Source organism: Trichosurus vulpecula, chromosome 3 (genome assembly GCF_011100635.1).
Source record: "Trichosurus vulpecula isolate mTriVul1 chromosome 3, mTriVul1.pri, whole genome shotgun sequence".
Taxonomy (NCBI): domain Eukaryota; kingdom Metazoa; phylum Chordata; class Mammalia; order Diprotodontia; family Phalangeridae; genus Trichosurus; species Trichosurus vulpecula.
This window is the reverse complement of record NC_050575.1, coordinates 136260642-136271902: the sequence shown is the minus strand read 5'-3', so window position 1 is coordinate 136271902 and position 11261 is coordinate 136260642. Positions and strand designations below refer to the sequence as shown.

At 37.8% G+C, this 11261-nt stretch overlaps 1 pseudogene; it reads left to right on the top strand.

The window, feature by feature from the left end:
- Positions 1–628: 628 nt before the first annotated feature.
- LOC118842246 lies at positions 629–3922 on the top strand (annotated as a pseudogene).
- Positions 3923–11261: the final 7339 nt, after the last annotated feature.

Genomic DNA, 11261 nt, shown 5'->3' with positions numbered 1-11261 from the left:
TCCTCTTTAAAAAAATTAAATTAATCAATAGCTTACCTATTTTATTGGTTCCTCCCCCCATAAAATCAGCTCCTAGTTTTGTTAGTTCAACAGTTTTCTCACTTTCAATTTACTAATTTCTCCTTCGATTTCCAGGTTTACAATTTGGTATTTAATTGTGCAACCTTGTTTTCATTACATCTTTCAACCAGTTGTGGACAGGAGTCCATTACTGAATATTGATTGTCAAAGTCTGATTGTTCCTAAAACCCTTATCAAGGATGCCTTTGATGCATGTATAGAAGAATCTCTTTAAAATTTTGACAGTTGAAAAATCAAGCATAGGTCAGTAGTTGTTCTCTTGGTTCCCTTATTTCAGTACTGATGAGACTTGAGATTTTTCAACACTGGTGATATTTTCCCCTCTTTCATATTTCTTGTGAATTGATCTTTCAAAGCCTTCACATCTATATTATTTCTACCATAGAAAGGTCCAATCCAGCTTTCCCATATTTGTTCATATAAGATATGTACAGAAATAACTATGATAAATAGCTAGATACAGAAATAACTAGATAAAATGTGATAGATACAAAGCAGAAATGTTCAAGCATATGTTGTATAAGCATCCATTAAGGATGTTGCAAACATGATTCCCACCGCAGGTATGGTGGCAATATGTGACTTCTGAGATTCTAAGATTACATAGTTCTATGAATTTGCTCATTCTATAGACCAAGTACATTAAACAGACTCATAGCACTTTTGGCCATAAGCCCAACGAAGCATATGGATCACAATCCAGGGTAGTCTTTAGTAAATAATATTGCTTCTTTGAACCATGTATGTTGATTGAAGAATCCTGTTAAGTTCTTCATAGCATTTCTCCGCTTTTTATCCTTTACAATATGTGATGATAATTATTTTAAGGTTTGCTTAAGTTGCTCTGAACACCCAAGGTGAAGTGACCAAATATCTCATAAAATTATGTTTCTTATTACCTTTGGATATGTAATGGACCAACCAACTCCTTTATTTGCTCCTCTGAGATGTGTCATTTTTACATCTTACTATAACATTTTATGTCTTTTTGTTTCATCAATAGTAGTGGTTCTCAAACTTTTTGGTTTCAGTCCACTTTATACTCTTCCCTGCCCCCATTTATCTATCTGCTTGACTTTTATTTATTTACAATTCTATCATATTTTCAGGTCTGAATTCTTCCCCTCCCATCTGGCTCCCCTTTGAGAAAGCAAGAAAAACAAAACTCGTTATAAACATGTATAGTAAGGTAAAACAAATTTCTGCATTGGCCATGTCCAAAAAAGAGAAATCACATGCCTCTGTCTATATTACCTCTCTATCTGGAGGTAGGTAGCATGTTTCATCACAAGTCCTCTGGAACTATCTTTCGAAGTCCTAAGTCTTGCAAAGTTGTTTGTCTTTATAACATTGTTACTATATAAATTGTTCTTCTGGTTTTGCTTCCTTTGAATCAGTTCGAACAATTTTCCCTCTTAACTTTTTAAAACTCTTGAAAATTACCTCCCCCACAAGAGTTTTTGTTTATGTGGGTTATATCTAGTGATACTTATCTCGCTAGAAATTAAAATATCTTTGTGTTATTATAAAAATAATTTTGACCTTGCAGAAACCCTCTAGGAGTCCCCAGACCACAGTTTTGAGAGCTGCTGATTTATGGCAAGAATGTTGATATGAACTATTCCTTCAGTAGTCTTTTGCCGCACAGTCTGTTGGGCAAGACTTACATGTTAAGAGTACAAACAATCAAGGTGAAATATCTATTTATTATTTGGAAGAGGTCATGAATCTCTCTAATCAATCAATACTGTCACAGAATGTAACTTTATAAAAGCTATGATATAACTTTTTCTGAAGGGACAAAAGAAATACGTTCTCGGTAGGGACATACGTCTTTGGACTGGATGGAGGCCTGGCTCTCTCCTACTCCCAGCCTTTTTGTACTTACTCCCTGAATTGGGCCTCCCAAGCCTAGCGCTGACAGCAGCTACCTGCTCTGCCCTTTCCCCCCACCTTTGGAAATCTTTAGAAAGACCAGGGAAATCATGTGACAATTTTCCTGGCTCGGCTCAGCTGTTCAGGAAGAGGCTGGGCAACAGAAAGGCTTGGTTTCCTTATCTATAGAATGAGGGAACTAGATGAGCTCTACAATCCCTAGTCACTCTAAATCTATGGTTGTTTTATCAACTGCAAGGGTAGGTACAAACTATTTTTCCAGTCCCCAAAAGACATGTGGGATGCCGCCTCAATGGGAAGCATGCTGCTTGGGGAGGGGAAAAGACAAGTGAGACCAACTTACCCTGATGTACTCAGCAATGGAGAACTGGGACCTTTGGCAGAGCATTGAAAATAGAAATGCTTCCAGAATGATTTAAGGCATCACTTTGTGTGGCACACAGGGCTGTTAACACTCAAGCAAAGGGTAGAAAATATTAAATGGTTCAGAGGCATCAAAACCCTGCTTGCCAAGAAGCATGTGAGTGCTTCGAACTCTTCCAAGGCATCATAGAACTGGCTATTTCATTTTGAAAGAGCTGAGACAGTTAGTTATTGCACTTCTAGTAGAATCTTTGCACAGTCTGACTCCTGGAGAGATCGGGACATCTCCAGGATAGAGGGAAAGAATATATAAGGGGACTAAAAGAGAGGGAGAGGGAGAGATGGAGAGACAGAGAGATACACATAGAGAGAAGAAGGGAGTGTGTGGGAGACAGAGACAGAGAGAGCCAAAGTACCTAGGAGTGAGCCTCTGAAATAAGGGGTTATATATTGAGCAAATTATGTTATTAGGACTGGTATAAATTATTATGTTTATGCAACAAACACATTCTTTAGGGCCACTCCCCCAACTGGGCCTTCACAATCCTGTGCCCTTGGGATTCCTGGAGGACAGCTGACTCATCTCCTCAGGATCCTAACATAACCCTAAGGAGCTGAGGTTTCTAGTTTTATAGTTCCTGAGCCTTGACTGGTGTACTCTCCATTAATAATCATGTCATCCAGAATTAGTTAGCTTTTAGCAAAGGTATTTATGGAGAAGGCATAGCAAAAATAGGTGGTACAGGAGCCAAGACCAGAGAATGAGGTCCAGTTGCTCATCTTCAAGTGGCAGTTAGTGCTTGATCACTGATGCTAGCAGGGGTAGGGGATGAGGGTGGACCTAGGGGAAAGGCCGGTTGAGCCATAGGCTTGTGGACATGGTGGCTGCTGTCCTTCTTGAGGGGGTTCTCAGGGCATGATGAAGAAAACAAAAAAGGGGAGGAGCAATTGGTTCTTGTGGAATTGTCAGGAATTATAGACTCAGAGGTGTTTTTTTAAAAAACAAGATATGGAAACAAATGCAAGACTTTTGGACATTGACACAATGGAAATTGACCTGTTTTTCAAGCGGACAGCTATGTCTTTGCTGGGGAATATGAAAATACTCTTGGTTCCTGTGTTGTGTTTCAAGAAAATACAGATCAGGTGAATTCAGAAGGTAATTGTAAACAGAATTGAATCTTAAGTGCCATACAATGAAGAAGTTGAGTATGGTGAGAACACTTCTGATTAAGGAGAGAGAGAAAAAATAAGGGGTGTAGAATGGTTGCAGATCAAGAACAATGATTTTTCATACGGGCCCAACATGATTTGTAGTTTTGCACATCAAAAGGAAAATGCGGAAGTTGCAGCTCAAACCCCAGACAAAACTTCGGAAATGGAAGAGCAAGAGATGCAAGACAAAGAGAAGACAGGCATGGGCAATGAACTGGAAAAATCAGACCACTTGGAAATGTGGTCTGTGGGTGCTGGTCCTACTCTTGATACCCCTTCTTGTGAGACAAACGATTCTACTTTTATGGAAACTCAGGAGTCAACCTTAGAAGCCACTGCTAGGCAACATCATTCTTGCACATTCTAGGCATAGGCATAAACAGAGTTCTGATTTTGGGGAACTGAGTGTACAGCTTTCATTTCTTAATGGATTCCACGACTATTGGTCATACACATAGTACAGCTACATATATTTGGATAAGTCAGGACCAAGTAAAACCCAGATTTTTTTTTTACAAAAATATTTTTTTGTTTTATTTTATTTAATTTATTTAATATATTTAGTTTTCAGCATTGATTTTCACAAGAGTTTGAGTTATGAATTTTCTCCCCATTTCTACCCTCCCACCCACTCCAAGGCTCTAGAATATCAGGGCAGTTCTCCTTGATAATTTCTTGAAAGATGATATCTAGGCTCTTTTTTTGATCATGGCTTTCAGGTAGTCCAATAATTTTAAAATTATCTCTCCTGGATCTGTTTTCCAGGTCAGTGCTTTTTCCAATAAGATATTTCACATTGTCTTTCACTTTTTCATTCCTTTGTTTCTGTTTTATAGTATCTTGATTTCTCATCAAGTCACTAGCTTCCACTTGCTCCAATCTAGTTTTTAAGGTAGTATTTTCTTCAGTGGTCTTTTGGAACTCCTTTTCCATTTGGCTAATTCTGCCTTTCAAGGCATTCTTCTCCTCATTGGCTTTTTGGAGCTCTTTTGCCATTTGAGAGTCTATTTTTTAAGGTGTTGTTTTCTTCAATATTTTTTTCAGTACTTTTTTGGGTCTCCTTTAGCCAGTCATTGACTTATTTTTCATGGTTTTCTCGCATCCTTCTCATTTTTCTTCCCAATTTTTCCTCTACTTCTCTAACTTGCTTTTCCAAATCCTTTTTGAGCTCTTCCATGGCCTGAGACCAGCTCATGTTTTTCTTGGAGGCTTTTGATGTAGGCTCTTTGACTTTGTTGAATACTTCTGGCTGTATGTTTTGGTCTTCTTTGTCACCAAAGAAAGATTCCAAATTCTGAGACTGAATCTGAGTGCGTTTTTGCTGGCTGGCCATGTTCCCAGCCAACTTACTTGACCCTTGAGTTTTTCAGCAGGGTGTGACTGCTTGTAGAGTAAAGAGTACTTTGTTCCAAGCTTGAGGGAATGTGCCGTTGATTTCAGAGCTATTTCTATACAGCCAGCTGTGCCACACCAGCACTCCTCCTTCCCCAAGAACTGCCAACCTGGACCTGACCAAAATCTTAAGCAGGCTCTGCACTCCTGCTCTGATCTGCCACTCAATTCCCCCTACCAGGTGGGCCTGGGGCCAGAAGCAACTGCAGCTGTAGTTCTGTAGCTGCACCACACCTGCTGCTCCCGGGCAGGTGTTTGAACCATGAACTCTTTTCACTCTGTCCCCTGCAGCTTTTCCCACTAACCTTCTCTGTTGTCTTTGGTATTTGTGGGTTGAGAAGTCTGGTAACTGTTACAGCTCATTGATTCAGGGTGCTAGGGCCTGTTCTGCCCAGCTCCTGGTCTGATTTGTCCTGCTGCCACCCACACTGGGCTCTGGTCCCCTCCTCTCCGTGTGATAGACCTCATCCAGCGACCATCCAGGCTTCCTGGGCTGGATTCCTGCTTCCCTCTGCTATTTTGTGGGTTCTGCAGTTCTAGAATTTGTTCAGAGCCATTTTTTACAGGTTTTTGGAGGAACCTGGCCGGGAGCTCACGCAAGTCCCTGCTTTCCAGCTGCCATCTTGGCTCCACCCCCTCCCAGATATTTTTTAAATGGAGCTTTGTTGTTTGTTTGTTTGTTTTTAGGATTTCTCTCCTTCAGATCCTCTAAATTAGAAGCTTTGGCTGAAGTGGGTATTGTATATAGGTAAAGGCACTCTTTTAGAAGACTCTCTGCCATCACACAGTACTAGCCCCCTCAGTCCCTCCTGGCTAGAAGCAGGCTCAGCCCAAGCTTATACACGATCACACCAAAGCCAGGTAGGAAATATCTCTGCATGCTTCATGGACTGACTTTCATAGATCAGTCCATCCATCCTACATTTATTGATTGTGAGCAACACGTTTCTTACTGGGAAGTAAATTAAGACTTTCTTTGATAGTTTACCTTTCTGTAGGACAATCCTAATAAACTGACATCAAGAATAGTAAATGTGAAGTGACATATAGAATTCTGGATGGCCTCATTCCTTCCCACCTCTTCCATATTCCTTACTTTCTCTTTCCTGTTTACCCATCAAGGACTTTTCTTTTCCCCCTTAATCATATCATGTATCATTTTTCTCTCAATACCTTCTCTTGTAGATGGAACAGAGAAAATATCCTGATTTTTTTTCTACTACTTTGTTAATAGAAAGACAACTAAAGGGAAGTAAATTGTGCAGATGGGTCCTCACTCAGCACAATTATTTTCAAACATTTATCTTTAGTTATAACTATTTTAAGATTAAATAATTGGCAAAATTTGAATGGCATTTTCTTTTATTATTTGTCTGGATCTACCCAGAGAGAGGCTTGGGAATCATGTTCAGTTTAATAAATAAAACATACAACTGATTAATCTTTGTAATGTTAAAATAATAAACAACCCAGAGGAGACTATTTCAAACCAACACCTGAGATCAGGTGGGGGCGAATTGAGTTCTAAACGCTAATGGCCAAATTACAGAATAATCTATACAAATGTGCATTCAATCATAGATTCCCCAAGGACAAGAAGACAGAAGAAAGATGAAAAAAGTCCAAATATAAACCCAGCCATCATGCTGTTAACATAATTGTAGCTATTGACTTAAGACAAATGCTACTTTCCAATAACACTTCCCTCTTACTGATTTTGTAGCCATAATCTTTTGTTCAGGAATGATTAAAATTGCTTAAATATTTTTTAAAAAATTTAGAGAATAGGAACCTTTAAAAATATGTTTAAAACTGTACAATAGAATATCAGTGGGTTAGTCTAGGTTCAAGCAGAATATAATTGATGTGAACGTGATTTAAATTTTGTTTAAGCAGTAAAGCTATAAAATATGTTATTTAGAACATATCTAAAATTATCACCCTTGATTTACATTAAAAGCTTCTATTTTATAGGCTATAAAAATGAAATCACTCTGTACCCCAGGCATTTTCTTTAAATAGGGAATTAATGTACTACATTATGTACATAATGTGCTACATACTAAAAAAAAATTAGCTAGTAGTCCCTGGATATATGTTGAGTGCCAGTGACATAGAGAATATATACATGAGTATCTTTCCTAGAGTTGAATAGTTTAGATCAGTGATTCCCAATAGTTTTTTGGAATGGAAACACCCTATCATGGATTGCCTTTATAATATTGTCCACGAACCTGAAAAAGTGACATGATTTTTAAAAAAAATTAATTTGAAAAATTTTATCACTATTTTTTGTTTCTAGATTGCCTACATTTCCCAGTGCATCCTTCCCCCTCCATTGTCTCCTAGAGAGCCATCTCTCTTAAAGAATAAAAAAGAGGGATAAAAAGCCCAGTTCAATAAAACTAACAAAAATATTTAAAAAGTCTGACAAATGCATTGGTGTTTCACATCCACAGTGCTCTACCTCTTCAAAGGAGCACAGGAGGACGCTTGATATCTCTTCTTTGGAGCCAACCTTGATTGTAAAGTTTCACAGCATTCAAGGCTCCTCCCTTTCCCTCTCCCCTAGGGAGAGTTGGGTCAATGACCCACCATGACATTCACTCTGAATATGGTGTAGCCATTGAATGAGTGTCTCTCTTGTTGCAGGTTGAAGCGTCTTGCCTACTGTAGTGATCCACTGCCCAGCTGGATCCTTGGCAATGCTTGACCATCAGAAGACTTTGATGTGTTCTGAGGTTCTTGGATCTCAGTTGGCTGGTTCTTCCAACCTTTCAAAGCTCATAAGGTCATAACCATCCCTAATACTTTTTTTGCAAGAAAGAATAAACATAAAGTGGCAAAGAACAGAGACTCCTTGTGTGGACATGTGGATCTGGGTGGGGAGAGAAGGCTGCTGATGCTGACTCTATCTCCCCCCGCCCTCAATCTGGAAGCTGCTTCTTCACACAGACACAGTCTTCAGTTAGGTTCAGTTGTTATTGTTGTTTTGATCCACACAAAGTCATTATATTTATATAATGTCATATATATACATTCATTTGTGTATATATATATATTTACACAATATTATTTTACTCAGTCTGCTTCACTTGCAGCCACTTATACAAATTTTGTCATACCTATCTGAATTTTTCATATCCATTGTTTCTTTGTGTTTTTTTTGTTGTTCAGTCGTTTTTCAGTCATGTCCCAACTCTTTGTGAGTCCATTTGGGGTTTTCTTGGCAGAGAAACTGGAGTGGTTTGCCATTTCCTTCTCCATTTGACAGATGAGAAACTGAGGCAAGTGATTTGCCCAGAGTCACACAGTATCTGAAGCCAGATTTGAACCCACAAAGATAATCTTCCTGACTTCAGGCCTGGCGCTTCATCCACTGAGCCACTTAGCTGCCCTCATTATTCCTTACGGCATAGTAATATTCCATTATATTCATTTGTTTAGCCATTCCCCATTACCCCAATTTGTTTAGCTAATCCTCAATTGATGGCCATCTATTTTTCTGATTCTTTGGTAACACAAAAGAGAAATGCCACTATAAATATTTTGGTGAATAGAGGGCCTTTGTCTTTCTCAGTTACCTCTTTGGTGGTGTATGTCTAGTTTTAGAGAAATTTCTGGGTCAAAGGGTAGTTTCTTCACATAATTGAAAATTACTTTCCCAAATGGTTGGACCTGTTCACAGCTCCACTAACAATGTATTAGTGTATCTTCCTTTACATGACACTTTCAACACTGATTATTCCCTTATTCTGTCCTCTTTGCCAAATTGCTAGGTGGGAGATAAAACCCCATAGTTGCTTTGATTTTCATTTCCTTCATTAATCTCAAGCATTCTTTTATATGATCATTAATAGTTTGCAATTCGTTTGAAAAAAAATGTAAGCCACTAGCTTTTGGTCATATATACATATACATATATATATATATATATATATACACATATATATATGTGTGTGTGTGTGTGTATACATACATATATATACACACACATATATATTAGTTATCTATGAATCTTGGACATCAAACATCAAATACTTATCAGAAATATTCGATATAAAGATTTTTTTTCTAGTTAATCACTTTACTTATTTTACTTGCATTAATTTTGTTCTTGCAAAAGTTTTTCAAATTCATGTAACAAACTATCTTTCATAATTTTTTTGTCTCTGATTTAGGTATTAGGATCATGGTGGTCTCATAAAGGGAGTTTGATAGAGTCCTATCTCATTTTTTGAGAATACTTTGTGTGTTATATACATATGTACATATATAGACATGCAAGCACGCACATGTGCGCGCGCGCACACACACACACACATATCTCAATTGTTCTTTAAAAGTTGATAGTCTCCAGCAAATTTCTCTAGGCCAGTGGGTTTTTTTTTTCCACTTTATGGTAGTTATCTTACAATTTCCTTTTTAGAAGTTAGATTATTCAAGATCTCTATTTGGTATTCCGGTCATTTACACATTTTTATATTTTTGTAGATAATTCCCAATTTCTCTTGAATTCTCAATTGTTTTGGCATATAACTGTGTATAATAGGTTCTGATAATGCTTTTTATTTCTTCTTGTGATCATCTCATTCTATTTTTTTTTGTTAATTAAGTTTTCTCCCTCTTTTGTATTTGATAAACCTTGGTGAAAGGTTTATCAATTTTGTTACTAGATTTAAAGAACTAGCTTTCAATTTTAATTTTCAGTTCTATCATTTTGGGGGTTTCTAATTTATTTACCTTTCCTTAGATTTTAATAATTGTATTTATTTTGGATTCATTTATTTTTTGTTTTTCTTATTTTAATTGCATATTTATTCATTAATTTTCCGTTAGTTTATTTTTTAGGGATATACCTTCTCCTCTGAGGACTGCTTTAATTGCCTCTTGGAAATGTTGGCATATGATATTATCATTATAGTTGTCTTTCATATAGTTAATATTTCTGTAACTTATTTGTTCCATTTATTCAGTATTTTCTTATTAAGCCTCCATTTAGGTCTGTGTATTTTGCTTGTATTCCTTATATTCCATTGATTTTTAAAATTCTACATAGTGAGCTCTAGTAATTAGTAACTAGGAGTATGTTGGTCTAGTAACTAGTGTTACTTTTTTAAAGGTTCGATTGGGCAAGCATTGATAAAGATTTAGGGAAAGAGTAGCTTGTATTAGAAGACTGAAAAATCTCTAAATTCTATGTTCTTTCTGAATTTCTCATCTTATGGATTTCATTTCTCTTTTTTAACCATTTTGAGGTCTCTTGTGTTGTGTTTTCTTGGGATTCATAGAATTCTGTACTATATTGCATCCCAGGAAAAGTTTTCTCTTTGCTTTGTCTCGTACCTCTTTGTTGAGTTACTTGCTTGTGCTCTGGATTTTAACTGAGGGTTTTATCCTTGAGATCTTAGGTGTTTTAGCTCTCTCTCTGTCTCTGTCTCTCTGTCTCTGTCTCTGTCTCTCTCTGTCTCTCTGTCTCTCTGTCTCTCTCTCTCTCTCTTTCTCTCTCTCTCATTGTGTTTTCTTTTCATTAATTTGCTTGCTTCTTAGCCACTCTCAACCTTCTTGCCCATAGCTATAGGATTCACACTATGTCACTGCCCTGATAGTCTCTGGAGAGGGGAAGGTGGGAGGAAAACAGGACTGTTCCCAGCAGCATTTTTATTCTCTTTTCCTTTAGACCTCATGCAGCCAGTGGCCTGATCCCTGCCTGGATTTTTCCCTTGGTTCTTTTCCTCGTTCTCTTCTGTGGCTGGGCTGGATCAGCATCTGCTAGTTTCTGTGGGGTAGGAAAGGTGTTCTGGGTAAAGCGTTTGCAGCATTGGAGTCCCTAGGGCCAGGCCACAGTCAGAAAGCAGCATGTTTCTAGTACTACACAAGACCACCCCTTCCAACCTCAGCTATGTGTGGACAGACAAGAGTGAGAACAAGAGGTTCCCACAGTCTAGGAGCAAGGGATCACAAGATGGGCGGGAAGGAATGAACCAATGAATATACCTATGTCCCTTGTGTCCTGGTAAGGTTCTGAGAAGCCTGGTGTGGGAGCAGTGTTAAGTACGTTAAGGATTAGAGTTCTCTGGTGTTAATTCAAAAGGATTTTACCTTATCAGTGTTTTTTCTTCTTCTTACTGTGGATTCAGCTTTAATTGCTATATATCTGCTGCATATTCCCTTTTCTGGGGGGTTTGAGAATTATCTGGATCAAGAGGAAGTGACAATCTACTATCTTGAAGGTGATCTAGAAATCTCAAGTTCCATTAAAAATTAAAATTAATTTGGTTTTTGCAAAACTAGGCATTGCTAAACCAGGCCGG